This window comes from Vipera ursinii (assembly GCF_947247035.1).
Source record: "Vipera ursinii genome assembly, chromosome: 4".
Taxonomy (NCBI): Eukaryota; Metazoa; Chordata; class Lepidosauria; order Squamata; family Viperidae; genus Vipera; species Vipera ursinii.
The window spans coordinates 63,357,762-63,374,222 of NC_139514.1; positions in this window are offsets into that span (position 1 = coordinate 63,357,762).

Genomic DNA, 16,461 nt, shown 5'->3' on the forward strand with positions numbered 1-16,461 from the left:
GCCAATGGATTCCAAAGAAACACGATTACCAACTTAATCCGAAGAGAGACACCCACAAAAACCCAAGACAGAGAACAAGAAAATGGCAAAGCCCTCCTCCCATACTTAAAAGGGACCACAGACAGAATCAGTAAGGTCCTCCAAAAACACAACATCAAAACAGCATTCTACACAGACAGAAAAATATCCACCATCCTAAGAAAACCCCAAGGACATAATTGGCTTAGAAAACCAAGGAGTATACAAAATCCCATGCACCACCTGCCCCACCACATACATCGGACAGACCAACAGAAGAATAAGTGCACGCATTGAAGAGCACAAAAACTCAATCAGAAAGGGAGAACAAACTTCATCCCTGGTCCAACACTTTGAAGCCACGGGACATGGAATTGATTTAAAAAAAAACCAAAACTATCGCCAAAATTGAACATTTTAACAACAGAATAATCAGAGAAGCCATTGAGATAGAAAAACGCCCCCACAGCATAAACAAATGAGATGATACCTCTCGCCTACCAACCATTTGGAAACCCGCCTTGATTGACAGACGAGTCCCAACCACCAAGAATGATAGACCCAAACTCATGAATAACACCACATGACATCACCACCACACAACCATTCAAAAAGCAAATCCGAACCCACAATGATAACGAGGCACAACCACAAAACAGAAACCTAACTACAGCTGCAACATCAGCCACTTTAAACCCCTCCAAACCACACAATAAGCAAACTGACACCCACTATAAAAACATGGCACCACCACAAACACGAAGCCGAACAAAAGCAGCACAACTCACCAGCTCAGGTCTAAGGCTGGCAGCTGAGACCAGCCCATCCACTCAAAACACACCCCCACCCAATCAGAACACACACACCATTCAAAACACACTCCCACCCAATCAGAACCACACTTACTCCCCCACCCAATCAGAGCACACCACCCACAGAACACATCCCCTCTGGCAGTTTATAAAAGAGGAACAAACAGCCACATGCTTCTCCCAGAAGAAGGAAGCAGAAGCCACCAGCCTGATGATGATGGATGGGATTCCGTCGAAACGTCGCCCCTACACCTTTAGTTCTACGCGGGGAAAAACCCGAATAACCAAAGATGCATATATATATATATATATATATATATATATATATATAATATATATATATATATATACTATATATATATATATATATATTATATATATATATATATATATACATTATACATATACATATATATATATATGTACATATACATATATATATATGTACATATATATATACATATATATATATATAACATATATATATATATACATATATATATATATATATATATATATATATATATATATATATATATAACAATCAAGTGATTAATTAATTAGCTATTTAATTATTTCAATTCTATTAATTTATCCAATTATAGCAATCAACAATCGAAGCAATATAGTTATTTTATGAATATAGCAGGCAGGCAGTTTATATATTTATATTTATGTGTATCTTTTTATCTATATTTATATATCACCTTTATCTTCCTGCCCATCAAAGTGACTTTCCTTTTTGATTTTAAATTTCCAACTCTGAGTTTATAGCTCCTCTTATTTCTTCTTCTTCAGCCAATAGCCAGTAGGTATCTCACTATCCGAACTGCAGTCCTAAAGTTGCTGTGTCACTTTCTCCATCTTGGATCCGTTATACTCCCATGGTTATAAATCAAAAGTTCAAATTCTGTCCAAACTATTCACTTTCCTTCTACTTATAGTCCACACTCATTTTCTCTAAAGTTCAGTCTCCAAGACTCAAAAACTTTTCTTTTCCCGTTACCTTTCTGTCTGTTCGTCTGATCCCACAGCTAATTTATGATCTTCTAACTTCCTGGCTTCCTCTTCTTGTTGCTCTCGCCTGTCGCCTTATCTCTCGTCACTTCTCTCGCCGCTCGCTTCCTCTCGATAAGCACTCTTTTCTAGCCAGCGTCTATTTCAAAAGTGCTCCCTTTCACTTTTTAAATGTAAAATCTTGGGATTACTTTCCATCAGATCTGATTCACCGTTGTTCCACTAGATTGATGCTAGTTCCATCCCTCTGTCAGATCTTCCTGTCGGCCATTACTGGCCTCCTTCTCCCCGGTCCACTTGCATCAGGTTTTTCTCCAGATCTCCAACACGGGCCACCGCTCATGCAGGTTCTCCGGGACGCCCACAACTTCGGCTGTCCCTCCAGGATCTCCTATGGCTCCGAAGAGTCCCCGCAGACACTGGGTGAGAGGCTGTGCCCATTCACACAACCGCTCACTCTGACAGCTGGCCCCACCCCCATAAGAAGCATTTTCTATTCACATTCAATTTCGCCCAAACTGAATGGGCTGAGAAGAGAATGTAGGAAGGCTTGGAATGTGTGAATCTTTTTAGAAACATTCAACTTTTAGAATGATGAGAATTACCATAATGTCTTCCAGTCACTGATGGCTGATGAGTAGTTGCCAATCTCCATGAGACCAGCTCACACCTCAGCCTTCACTTTTTTCTTTTCCTGGATAAATGGTGATATTTACAAACCAAAGTATGGATTGCAGCTACTCATATTAAATATGAAGGCCTCTGGGGCTCAGGTTGAGTTACTTTAGTAAAATTCACATTACTGTAGAGGCCAGTCCTTTACTGCATAGCACTTTCTTTTTAAAAAAAATTGAAGTCAGATGGCAGGCACAAGGAGGGGAATCTTGTCTATTCTCTGATTTAGGGAAAACTCTTTGCTTTCCCCAGTTCAATTCTAACAACATGCTGTTGCTTCCACTTGCAAACTGTTCAGCTGAAAATAGAAGTGGCTAGTATGGTTGAAAAAGAATGGAAAATCTTTTCTCCCTGTTATCTGTACACCGGATGTTCATGTAACCAGAAAAGTAAAGATCAGGGAATATTCAAATCCATCACTCCCTTGCTGCCCTTATAGGGCATCTTTGGAGAAAAAAAAATATTTAAAGCAACTTTTCCCTTCCTTTAGGATAAGTATAAATCTGCAGGTGACCAATTCTTCATGTGATTTTTGTGATGCTTATAATAGTGTCATTTCATGAGAAGTTAGATCCATGCTTCAATTTAAAAAAATAAATAAAAATAAATCTGTCCTTTACACAAACTTGCATATAGAGTATGCCTGTTACAAACTTTATAGAATATTATGTAAGCCTAGCTTATCCACATCGGCAATTGGGGTATAATAATAAATGCATGATGAATAATGGAGGTGAATAAGTGGTAATCAGTAGATTTAATACATCTCTCTTGAAGTTTAACTATAGTGCCATTAATGAACAGTTAATGGCATTGCATATACAAAAGAATGATTCAGCCCAGATATAATTTTAGGATACTTATTTGAGAGGAAGATCAATTTGTTCTGCACTTTTGCATTTTATAGTTAATTAATGGCAATTATTACAAGGTAATAGGATTTTGTCTCCTTCAAAGAACAGATAAAAAACAGGTAAAATAATAATTGTGCATTGGAGCTCTACAAAGTTGAATCAGTCATTAAATTGAATTGAATGACTCCACACTGATTCAACAATTTGTTAAGACTATTGTGTTATCCTTGTGCAAAAATCCTTTTCTCTGTATTGATTTTGAAAATCAGTGATTCAAAATGATCCTAATGTGGAATCAGGCTGATTTAAATTTGTATTTCAAACAGTGGCGTAGCGTGGGTTGTCAGCACCTGGGGCAAGACAAGTAATTTGCGCCCCCTAACCCGTGGATTTTAGCACTGGGCGGCCGCTGCACTGTCCCTCCCCCAGATAGTCCCTCGCTCTCTCTCCGCACCGCACCGCACGCCTGGCACCCCCCCTCCACAGTGGGCGGTGACCCGGCGGCTCGGATCAGATTCGCACAGCCAGCACTGCAGTGAGAGAGAGTGAGTGAGCCAGGCAGGGGCAGAGAGCTGCGAGTGCGAGCGCGCCCCCCCAGATGTTGCGCCCGGTGCGGCCGGCCCCCCCTGCACCCCCCACGCTACACCACTGATTTCAAATTGGATTTCAGTTGATCCACACACCCCAATTTTATACAATAGTTTCTTTAATGAAAAAGAGATAATGTTGGTTTTAGGATTTTATTATATAAAATATTGTAATTCAATAGAAAATTTATCAGTTGTATTGAAAGCTGTCTATTTTCTTTGATTCAGAACATTAGGCAGCAGGCGGATAGACAGGGGGCCATATCGTTACCGGGAGGGCCGTCTCCGCTGTCTTCAAGCGGTGAGGCGCTCCGACCCTCTGGTTCTTCCCCGAGGTCCCGGGAGCGGGGATGTGCAGCCTCCTGAGCTCCGGCTGGTGTACCTGAATGCCAGGTCCGTGGTTAATAAAGCTCCCCTCGTTAGGGATTTAGTTGAGGGTGAGCATGCGGACCTGGCTTGCATCACGGAGACTTGGTTGGGCCCAGAGGGTGGGGTCCCTTTGGTTGACCTCTGCCCACCAGGTTTCCGGGTGCTACACCGGCCACGAGCTCAAGGTAGGGGTGGGGGAGTGGCGGTTACCATTAGGGAGACCTTATGTCCGCGGGAGGCCACCGTTTCTCAGATAGTCGGGTGTGAGTCTCTCTTCATGAGATTTGGTCCTGGGGCGCAGTTGGGCTTGCTGCTGGTGTACATTTCGCCTAGTCTCACAGCGGCAGCCCTGCCCGAGCTGCTCGATATCCTCTCGGGTTTGGTGGTTGAGTTTCCCAAACTTATAGTTTTGGGAGACTTCAATCTACCATCCCTGGGAGGTTCATCTGAGCTAGCTCGGGAGTTCATGGCTTCCATGGCGGCCATGGACCTGACGCAAGTAATTTCAGAGCCAACTCATGAGGGAGGCCACACCCTTGACCTGATTTTTTTATCTAGACGGTGGTTGGATGATCTAGGTGGGGGCTCTCCATTTATTATGCCCCTGTCATGGACCGATCATCATCTCCTGCGGCTGGTCTTCCGCTTTGCCACCCCCCGCCGTGGGGGTACGGAGCCAATTAGATGGTACCGCCCCAGACGCTTAATGGATCCTGATAGATTCCAAGCGGCGCTGGGGTCCCCACCTGCCTCCACTGCTCACAGCTCAGCTGATGCCTTAGTGGAAGCCTGGGGAAGGGCAGCCACTGAGGCACTTGACCGGGTTGTACCCTTGCGGCCCCTGACCCGGCGCAGATCCCAGCGAGCTCCATGGTTTTCCGCGGAGCTCCGGGAGATGAAGCGCCGGAAACGGGGCCTAGAGAGCTGCTGGAGGTCTAGCCGATCCGAACCCGACCGGTTGCGGTTAAGAACCTATATTAGGTCTTATCTCGCAGCGATGAGGGTGGCGAGGTGTAATTACTTCTCCACCCTCATCGCGTCCGCAGATAATCGCCCGGCCGCCTTGTTTAGGGTGACTCGCTCACTTCTCAATCAGGAGGTGAGGGAGGATCCCTTGCAAGGTCGTGCCGAGGAATTTAGTCATCATCTGTCGGATAAAATCGCTCGGATTCGGACCGGTTTGGACTCCAGCTGGGCAGAGTCAGGCGATCAGGACACGGGCGGTCTTGTCAATGTTATCTGGGAAGAGTTTGATTCTGTGACCCCTGATGAAGTGGACAGGATTATGGGGAGGCTGAGCTCCTCCACATGTTTGTTGGACCCGTGCCCTTCCTGGCTGGTTTATGCAGCTAGGGAGAGGACACGAGGCTGGCTCCAGGCGGTTATATCTGCTTCTTTGAGTGAGGGTTATTTCCCCACCGTCTTGAAGGAGGCGGTGGTGAGACATCTCCTCAAGAAGCCTGCCCTGGACCCAGCCGTTTTGAACAACTTTCGTCCAGTCTCCAACCTTCGCTTTCTTGCGAAGGTTGTTGAGAGTGTGGTGGCGCATCAGCTCCCTCTGGTCCTGGATGAAGCGGATTATCTGGACCCCTACCAATCGGGTTTCAGGCCCGGGTACAGCACGGAGACGGCATTGGTCGCTCTGGTGAATGATCTCTGGAGGGCGCGGGATAGGGGACATTCCTCTGTCCTAGTCCTATTAGACCTCTCAGCGGCTTTCGATACCATCGACCATGGTATCTTGCTGCGGCGTCTCAGGGGATTGGGAGTGGGAGGCACAGTTCTTCAGTGGTTCTCCTCCTATCTCCTGGGACGCTCGGAGTCGGTGTTGGCAGGGGGGCAGAGATCGGCCCCTAGGTCTCTCGTTTGTGGAGTTCCTCAGGGGTCGGTTCTCTCGCCTCTCCTGTTCAACATCTATATGAAACCGCTGGGTGAGATCATTCGTGGTTTTGGAGTTGGGTATCATCAGTATGCCGATGATACCCAACTTTTCTTTTCGACCCCAAACCACCCCAGTGATGCCCTCGCCGTGATGTCCTGTTGCCTGGAGGCGGTTCGGGTCTGGATGGGGAGGAACAGACTTCAGCTCAACCCTGACAAGACTGAGTGGCTGTGCATTCCGGCATCCCGGGACATTCCAAATGTTCCATCTCTTTCTATGGGGGGTGAGCTCTTACCCCCCGTGGATAGGGCTCGCAACTTGGGAGTCCTTCTAGATTCACGGCTTACTTTGGAAGAGCATATAGTGGCCGTGACTAGGGGGGCTTTCGCCCAGGTTCGCCTGGTGCGCCAGTTGCGGCCCTATCTGAACCGGGATGCCCTGTGTACAGTCACTCATGCGCTCGTGACCTCTCGCCTTGACTACTGTAATGCTCTCTACATGGGGCTTCCCTTGAAGACCACTCGGAGGCTCCAACTGGTACAGAATGCGGCCGCGAGAGTTGTCTTGGGAGTTTCCCGGTACTCCCATGTTACACCTTTGCTCCGCGAGCTGCATTGGTTACCAGTTGTCTTTCGGGTGAGGTTCAAGGTGTTGGTTACGATCTTTAAGGCCCTACATGGCATGGGTCCGGGTTACCTCAGGGACCACCTGCTGCCGGCATCGACTCCCCTCCGCCCTGTGCGTTCCCACAGAGAGGGCCTCCTCAGGGTGCCGCCAGTCAGGGAATGTCGACTGGTGGCCCCCAGGGGGAGGGCCTTCTCTGTGGGGGCTCCGGCTTTATGGAATCAATTGCCGGTGGAGCTCCGGATGGCACCAGACCTTCGAACTTTCCGTCGGGGCCTGAAGACCCATCTGTTCGAATTAGCTGGTCTGGCCTGATGGGGGATTATGGGCTTTTAATTGTTTTTAATCTGTACTTCTGTTTTTAATTGGGCATGGATTTAATTCTTTTTAATTTTTGTATAGTGTTTCTTATGTATGCCCTGTGAACCGCCCTGAGTCCCACCAAGGAGAAGGGCGGTATATAAATCAAATAAACTATAAACTAACTAACTAGGAATTATTTGTCATTCTTATTTTAAGAGATGTTTAATTTAGCTTTATACTGCACCCTAATGGGAACTCTTTTGTTTGTTTGTTTCTCTCTCTTTACCCCGAGCTTGAACAGATGCCTACAATAAGTCCATTAAATAATATAAAGTAACTCTTGCTCTCTTAAATCTTCATGCTGATTTTATAAAACTTGTAATGTCCATACATATTAATGTATCTTTCTCCAGCATGATAGATGGAAAATCCACAAATGGGTTAACTCTGTCTTCCTGCCCAATTAGACTAAGTCTGTCAAATTTGCCATGCCTCTCCTGGGCCAGGATACTTCCCAGTCATGACTTAGTCTGTGCCCAGAATAGACGTGATAATTTTGGCTCCCAGTTTGCAGACTGAATTCATTGAGCAGGTTTTATGGTTCTTTACTTTCCATTCGTGAATTCTCCATTTCCCTCTCTGCACTGGGATCAGCGCAGCTCCTAACCACTCGGCAGATTTTCCTCTCCCTTTGGAGCTTCAAACTCCAGGAAGCATTGGGCTTCCCAGCCACTGCAGAAGGCCCTCTCCACAGGCCTCTGCCTACATTCCTTCTTCACCTCTCTAGCTGTGCTGGGATCAGCGCAGTGCCATACTGGGTAAAGATGCCCTTCTTACTCCAGGAAGCCCCAGGCCTCCGTCCCTTACTGCGATGCGCTCGTTGTGGGTGCCATTTTGGAAGCCGCATGGGGAGGTTTTCTCTGGAAATCCTTTGCTGCCTTTCAAGAGTGCCTGTAACAGCTTTCCTTACCGGCTCTCCCTATCGTCAGCCTAACCCTCCTGAGAGTTTTCCTCAGTAGCGGCCGCCATTTTAGGTGCTGCTATCGCTCCAGGTGTGGCCTGTCTCTGCCAGCCACAGGGGCGTGGAGTGCACACTTCTTTGAGCTAGAGGAATTAGAGCATATTGCCACCCACTGCTTGACTTCATAAGTAAAGCAGGCACAGGGGTTCTTTTATACTACTTTTCTTCCAGCCACTGCAGAAGGCTCTGGGAACAGAGCTCTTCTTTTGACCATGGCATCAAGGCTGTAGAGCGATAATATTGCAGGCCACACATTTGAGGTTACAGTGGCCATCAGTTCCGGCTGTTCCTACAACATCAGGTCCAACCACCTTTACCTCGCCTCCCTACTTACATTCTCTGGACAAGCCTCTCAGAAGTGGATGGTCAATTACAGGAGGCAACAGTTATAGCCCTAGGACCCAGCCTAGGTGTTTCATCATCCACTCCAACAGACGATGTGTGCTGGCCATGCCATTCTTGGCCTTGCTGCCACCAACTAGGACTAGTGAGCTGACCTTTATCACTAAGATGATCTTGCTGCCACTAAGTGAGCTATGTGTGAGCTGGCCGTTATCATTGAGATGATCTTGCCACCACAGTAGACCTGTCCAGTGCACCAAAGGTGCTTTCAACTGGTATTACAGCCATTAGGAGCATTGCAGGTGTGCCAGTGTCCATTAGGTTGGTCCTGCAGCCACCATTGCCCTAGAGTACGTGTTGATCCCTATGAGGTGGCATACAGCCACAGGTCAGTACTCTATTCCTCTACTTGAGATCCCTCTCAGCATACCTCTGAGATATCTCCTATTGTGATGGCAGACAACACAGCACCTCAGTCTTCGCACAGTGCCTCCAACACTTCTGAGCAACCAAAGCACAAGTCCTCCAAGCTGGAGGCCCCTGGGAAACTCAAGGCCAAGGTCATTTTTGGCAAAAGGCCCTTCAAAGCGGCACAGAAAGAGGCCAGCAGGAGACACCAGGCCTTAGAGAAACAGTTTTCCAAAGCCCAGAAACAAGGCAAGATGGGCTCTGACCATGTCTCCTCTCCTCTTGCAGAGGACTCAGGATTTGGCCCACATCTCACTGCTCCCACCTTGTCTGCCCAAAGGGCCTGGTCTCTGGATGGGGACGCTGGCCAATCCTACTTTCCCAGGTCTGAACAGGAGGAGATGATTCCCTTCACCCAGGGACCCAGCCTTCAACTGGCTCCTCCTATCCACAGAGTGACACAGTCAAGACCTGAGGCCACCTTTACACCCACAGCAGCCAGTCTTCGACCTTCAGAAGCACAGGGAGCATGGTCACCAGAGCAATTACAGGTCCTGATCTCCCAGGCGGTTGCCCAGGGGTTGGCCTCAACACGCCAACAAAGGTCTGGACCCAATTTGGTGGCCTCAATTACCCCGTCTTATCTCTCCCAGTCGGGAGCTCCAGACTTTTCCGATCTTATTTCTCCCACCCAGTCTCCTTGCAGCAGAGTATCGTTCTCTGAGGAGTATCACCCAATGGACCTGCCACTCTCGAAGGATGAGGATCTTGCTCCAGACCCTCCTCCCTTTGTGGGCCTATTCAATCCAGCGCTCTTCAAATCATTGCTTCATAAGGCTAGCGCTACTGCTAAGATTGATCCTGACCAGGTTGCCCAACCTGATCTATCCACCAGCCCCAGAACTTAGGCAAGTTAGTGGCTGCTTTGGAGTACATGGTGGATGCATCACTACACACTGCCAGATTCTCGTCTCGAGCCATAGCCTCCAATGTTACTTCTCGCAGGCTCAAAACTGGCGAGCGGATGTTAAATCGAAGTGGCACTTGGCTGCCCCGTACTGTGGTGGTCAGCTGTTTGGAGAGGCCTTGAAACCTTATTTAGTGGAAAACAAGGGCCATAAAACCAATACCGGTTGAACAGCTTGGAAGGGGATTCTGTTCCATCCTCTTCGTCGTTCCAAAGGCTTTGGAAGGATGGAGGGCAATTCTTCACCTAAAAGGGCTGAACTCTTATCTTGCATACAAGAAATTCAAGATGAAAATGCTACAGTCCATCTTGGCCAGCATCACAAGGGGAGACTTCCTGATGTCTATCGACCTCACGGAAGCACACCTCTACATCCCCATCCTTCCCGACCACCGGAAGTCCTTCGGGAAAGGGCGGTATACAAATCCAATTAAATAAAAATAAATAAATAAATAAGTTCTGTTACACAAACCACCATCATCAATACAGAGTCTTACTGTTCAGCCTCTCATTGGCTCCAAGAGTATTTACAAAGATTTTGGCGGGATTGGCTGTGCATTTGAGGTCAGTTCTGGTACGCATTCAGTGCTACCTGGACGACATCCTTTTTTTTCAGACGGCTCAATCGGACCTGGCCTTGTCTATCAAGACCCTCCAAGACCACGAGTTCTTGGTGAACTTTCAAAAGAGCCAGACAGTTCCCTCAACCCGCCTTCTTCACCTGGGCGTGGTCATAGACACAAAACTATGCAGTCTATGTATCTCGGGAACATCAGGACAGCATCTGAGCCCTGGTCCTCCATGTCCAAAGGGAACATATAGTTACACTGGCCATTCTCTCCCAATTGTTAGGGAAGATGGTTTCCTGCATGGCGATAGTGCCATGGGCCATACTACACTGCAGGAACCTGCAATGGTTTTTGCTTCCGTTTCAGAGACTGGGCACCAGCTCCTCCAGCCAAAGGGTAAGGGTTCCATCTCAGACCCTAAGATCCCTCCAGTGGTGGACCTCCCCAGTGGTAGCCAGAGGCTCATTATTCAAGGAGCCCGTTCGGCTCACCCTAACTACGGACACCAGTTTGTTCAGTTGGGAAGCGCACCTAAGGTCACAGTTGGCTCAGGGCCAGTGGTCCCGGTCAGACCTGAAGCACAACATAAACTGGTTGGAACTCAGATCCATTTGGAACAGCGCCACTTCCACAACAGGATAGTGAGACAACATGTCCTGGTCCTCACGGACAATGTGGCGGTGAAAGCCCATGTGAATCGGCAAGGGGGTACCCATTCCAGGTCCCTTATGGCCAAGGCCCAGTTGTTGGGATCCTGGGCAGACTAACCCAGGGGTAGGCAACCTCGGCTCTTTTATGACTCATGGACTTCAACTCCCAGAATTCCTGAGCCAGCCAAGCTGGCTCAGGAATTCTGGGAGTTGAAGTCCATGAGTCATAAAAGAGCCGAGGTTGTCTACCCCTGGACTAACCTCTTCTCCCTCAGGGCTAAGCACATCTCGGGAGAGGCAAATCAGCAGGTGGATTTTCTAAGCAGGTCGACAGTGGATCACTCCAAGTGGTGCCTGCATCCCGATCTGTTAGGGGAGATATCAGAGAGGTTTGGTCATCCGGTACTGGATTTGTTCGCTTCTCTGGTGAACTCCCAGCTTCCAAGGTTTTTCTCCTGGTTCCCCTCTCCAGGGGCAGAGAGAACGGATGCCGTCCGCGGTCCATGGCCTGCTATATGCATTCCTGCCTCTCCCTCTGATCCTGGCAGTCATCTGCAAGATACTGAAAGAACGGGCAGAGGTGATATTTGTTGTATCACACTGGCCAAGACAGCCATGGTTTGCCGACATCATGAGCTCTTTCATCTCTCCCCCTTGGGGGATTCCTCCAGGTCACATTACACTCAGCCAGGGAGCCCTGCAACATCCAGAACCCCAGTGGCTCCAGTTAACTGCCTGGCACTTGAACAGCGGCTCCTGATGCATGAGTCCTATTCGCCAGGTGTAATTGTGATGATTCAGGCCTCCAGACAGCCTACAACAAACAGAATCTATGACTCCACTTGGAGAGGTTTCTGTCACTGGTGGGCAAAGAACAATTTAGATCTCTCGGCTATTACTATTCTGAGGATTTTGGACTATTTATTGGAGGGGCTCAGCAAGGGTTTGGCACCCAATACAAGTGGCAGCTCTATCCACGATACTTACATGTGGCAATTAAGAGCCATTGGCTCAGCATCCTGTGGTACGCTCATTTCTCAAGGGAGCGACCAACACCAAACCACCCGTGGTTCACCGGTACCCCTCTTGGGATTTGCTGCGGGTCTTGCAGGCCCTTATCTCACCTCCATTTGAAGCCATCAGAACCTGTACACTGCGGTTCTTGACAATCAAGGTAGCCTTCTTGATAGCCATCATGTCGGCTAGACGCATTTCTGAACTGGCAGCTCTGTCTATCAGAGGACTTTCATGATGACAGAGGACTCTGTCTATCAGAGGACTTTCATGATGACTTTCATGATGACAGGGTGGTCCTTCGATTGGATCCCTCCTTATTCCAAAAGTCAATACCTTGTTTCACAGGATGCAGGAGGTAATTCTGCCAGATTTTTGTCCTCATCCATTTCATGACTTGGAACGTCAATGGCACACCCTGGACGTCCACAGGGTCTTACACCACTACTTTAAGCAGACAGCATCCTTTCGCAAGTCAGAAGCCCTCTTTGTTTCCTTTCAACCTTCTACTTTGGGGCAGAAGGTTTCTGTCTCCACTATAGGCAGGTGGATCAGGGCTTGTATTGCAGGGGTGTACCAATCACATTCACTGTCAGTTCCAAGTCATATCACTGCTCACTCCACTTGCAGCACTGCAACTTCCACGGCGTGGGCAACACAGGCATCCATTGGGGACATTTGTAGGGTGGCAACATGGTCTTCACCTTCCCCCTTCATCAGGCATTATAAACTGGATAGGTTTGCCTCCACGGACGCCTCATTCGGTTAGAGAGTGCTACAAGAAGTAGTGCCACAGGGTGGGACACAGGCCCAGACTGATTCCCTCCCATAGGGACAGGGCGGCTTTGGTATGACCCATTCATGGATTCTCCATCTATCATGCTGGAGAAGAGGTGTTGTCTTACCTGAATGCCTTTTCTCAGCATGATGATGGAGAATCCACACTCACCCCTTGGTGTCTGTTAGGTCCTGTGTCAGGGGTATGGGAGCCAACATGTCAGACTTTCGTCAATAGCTTCGGCTTCGTCGTGACTGGAAGGTATCCTGGCCCAGGAGAGGCATGGCAAATTTGACAGACTTAGTCTAATTGGGCAGGAAGACAGAGTTAACCCTTTCATGGATTCTCCATCATCATGCTGAGAAAAGGCGTTCAGGTAAGACAATGCCCCTTTCAATTTCTCAGGGAAAACTAAAACTTCCTCAGATAGTTTTTATATTATATTCCTTAAGCTTCTTTTTATATTTTGCAAAACTGGAGAGGAATAAAGATGCTTACATTCCTTTGATTTATTGAATGATTCATTGATTACATCCCATAAAGTCATTTTTGACTCTGAGTGACTGTATATAGATTTTCCACAACATGATTCATTCCTAAATTTGCTGTTTCATGTCTCCTAATAGTACACTCTCTGTAACTGAAACCATCTACCTTACTGCAAGTCATCAACTTATTTTTTATTTTACCTTTCCCAGCTTTTGGGCCTTTTACAGAGAGCTTAGGTCTTTGCATAATATCTTCAAAGTAGGATAATTTGAGCCTAGCCATTTGTGCATTGAGTTAGGTTGATTTGTTCAATTATCCATTAGTTTGTTTTCTTGGCTGTCCACAATATTCTCAGGAATCTTCTCCAATACCAAAGTTCAAAAGTATTAATAATCTTTCTAGCCTATCTTTTAAATCCAAATTTCAAATGACCATAAAGTGTCACAGGGAACACCATAGTTTGCATGATTCTGATCTTTGTAGTTATAGACATACTTTATTTATTAATTAAATTTGTTTGCTGCCCATCTCTCTGCAAGGTGACCCACTTTATGTAATCTAAATATCTTTTCCAAAGCCTGAAATCTTTCACTGTAGTTCAATCTAAAAATCTTAATTTTGGTGTGCTTAAAACAAAACCTCAGACTCTAGTTTATGAAACTGGATGCTTTTGCTGCATTTAATCCTGCTCTGACAGCACAGTCAGCTCTGTACATTGAGTAAATAATGGAATAGGTACTTAATAAATGTGCATATTGCCCTCTTCAATACAAAATTCCACTTTCTTTTCATAAGAACTGAAGTGATTTCCTTTTTATTAAATCAATTACTTTTTTTCCTAAAAGAAATCAAATGCTGATGACTTTTTGAGAGATGTCATGAATTTTTCTTTTTTGGAATACTACTTCCTCATTTTTCTTCCTTCTTTTCTTATTCAGAATAAACCAACTTTCTCCCCTGAATTTCAAAACTATGACCTTCAAGGATTCTTATTCTTATTCTAGGATAACTAGTTCCTGAAAAAGATGAGATAATTCTAATAACCCACTTTTGAAATACATATCTGGAAATGAAAAAAAAATATGGCTAATCAAAATATTCTTAATTGATTGATTACTGTTAAGACTGATAGCCTGCTGAAGTAGCAGTGGAATTTATAGATGCAATTTTAGTCAATCATAATCCAAAGTATATAATAGTGAAAAATAGTCAAGGGAGAGTCAAAGAGGTTTGGTAAATGTTGGGTAATACTGACACTTGAAACCAGTTATAATAGTATAGAGAAAATATAATAATATTACATTGTGAAACAAATGAAGATAATTCATGCAACATATTGAGATTAAAGCTAGCAACCTTATCTTAGTATGTACGTAGTACAATCCAGAAAATTAAATTCACTGAGTAATCCATCAGTGCAACATAGCTGGGGACTTATTGTGCAAACATAGCTGGGAACTTTAATTTTGCAATCTTCCCTTTGCAAAATCTGTCCATATTCCATCTCTGCATAGCTATATTAATTTAAGTAGTTGTTCAACAAGAGTCACATGAAGCTTGACTCCTCCAAGATGGCATGCTGAGCAGGAGGGGGATTTGCTTCTCCTGCTGACAAACAGCTGATTTTGTTGTCAAAACAGATTCTTTGGCAGTCAGTTCCCTAAACTGAATAGGAGCAACTAGGCAAGACACAAGATGGGTACACTCCTGGGTACCGGAATCCTGGAGATTGCAATTCATGGTAGGAGGGGTCAGAGAGTCAGGTCTCTATCTTTCCTCTCAGCTGTTTCTTTTTAGATTTAGATTTTATTAGATTTATATACCGCCCTTTCCTGAAGGACTCAGGGTGGTTTACAGGGCATTTTAAAATCATACCAATACAAAATACAAAGTTAAAAGACAAATAAAAGATTAAATTTTCCCTGAAAATAAAACCCAGTTAAAATTATCAGCCTGGGTCAGAGAGCTCAAAGAGCCAAGTCTTCAGGTCTCGGCGGAATGAACGTAGGTCAGGGCAGCTGGTTCCAGAGGGCAGGCGCACCCACAGAAAAGGCCCTCCCCCTGGGTGTTATCCGCCAGCAATCTTTTACCGGCGGCACCCTGATTCAGTTACAGAGAGTGTACTATTAGGAGACATGAAACAGCAAATTTAGGAATGGATCATGTTGTGGAAAATCTATATACAGTCACTCAGAGTCAAAAATGACTTTATGGGATGTAATCAAGCATGCCTTGTCTTAACTGCACATTTTACAGTTTTTTTTCTTTTAATTTGATTCTTATTTTTAAAAGTTAATTGACTGGTTGAAGCTAATTTACTCTAACTCCTTCAACTTTCTTTTACTTTTTCATTATTTTTTTTATTTTTTGGCTGTGAACTAATTTTGCTTTCCTTATGGTAGCTGATGGCAACGTTCTGACTAGTGAAACTGACCAGATTGGATTTACGTTTACAGTATATTGGATTTCTGCAAACAGGGTTCAACTTTTAAAAAGCTTGTTTTGTTTTTTGTTTTTTGATGGAAATTTTTCTTTTTCTTTTTTTCTTTATACCTTCATTGTGGAAGCATTACTTCAATGTTCTTTACAGTCTTTTTGTTACAATACATTTAACTATTCTGTCTTTGAAAGGAATTGTTTTCTTTGGTTGTGTAAGCTCAGATACAAGAGAGTCTGGAGCAGGGGTGTCAAACTGCCGGCCTGTGGGCTGGTTGCATCATACAGAGGCCACACCCACCCCTGCTCCAGCAATGCAAAAAAAAAAAAAAGTCAGAATACATCACGACACGTCACATGATGTGGCAAATTTGACACCCATTGTCGAGTATATAAAAAATGAAAAAGTGTTTTTTTAATCTACAACTTTAAATTGAAAACTTTGGTAAAAAGTTTGATAAAATTCCCAGGGTTTCAAATCAACTTAAGGAGGATACCCAGATGGAAATGACTGCAGCCAAGTCAGACTTACAAATAGATGGACTGGAATTTTAAGTCATTGCTGGCAGATCTGAAAAAAGCAGCAGTTTGGCTAGAAAACAGAAGACCTGTTGCAGAAATCTGAAGGAGATCTAGATTTTACAGA